Raw genomic sequence first — 630 nt, 5'->3', positions numbered from 1 at the left:
AATTAGATTAAATATTTAATATTATTTTATTTATACTTCTATTTGTTTATTTCGTATAAAAAGGCAAATGGCTCGTACCTGAAATATACAATACAAAATTATGATTTTTTTTAGTGATAATTAACACACAAATTTATGCTAACAAAAATAAATATTATATTAATTTATATAAAGTATTACTACTACTAATAACACACTTCAAAATCAAATTTAACATAAAAATATGTAAAATTATTATAAAAGAATAAATGAAACAAAATAATTTTCTTAAGTGACTATTGTCACAACCTAATGGATATTAAAATTACGCATTGAATTTAAGTAACAAATAGTATAAATAACAAAAGAATCCTAATACGAGTATTTTATACTTTAACCATCTCAAAATATCCAATACACTAAAAAACTCATTGAATAAATAAATTTGAAAATATTTTATAAATAATTGAAAAAAATAAATAAAATATTTGGTTTTCTAATAAATTAAATAATGTACCTTAAAAATAATTGTAAACATAAATCAATATGGATAATACTATAGTCATAATTAGAAAGAAATAAAGTCAAAGATATTATAAATATTAGTCTTAAAAACAATGACAGCATCATTGAGTTGTGGAGGAAAACTTT

Source organism: Amaranthus tricolor, chromosome 10 (assembly GCF_026212465.1).
Source record: "Amaranthus tricolor cultivar Red isolate AtriRed21 chromosome 10, ASM2621246v1, whole genome shotgun sequence".
Taxonomy (NCBI): domain Eukaryota; kingdom Viridiplantae; phylum Streptophyta; class Magnoliopsida; order Caryophyllales; family Amaranthaceae; genus Amaranthus; species Amaranthus tricolor.
The sequence above is the reverse complement of the archived record's forward strand: the minus strand, read 5'-3'. Positions refer to the sequence as shown.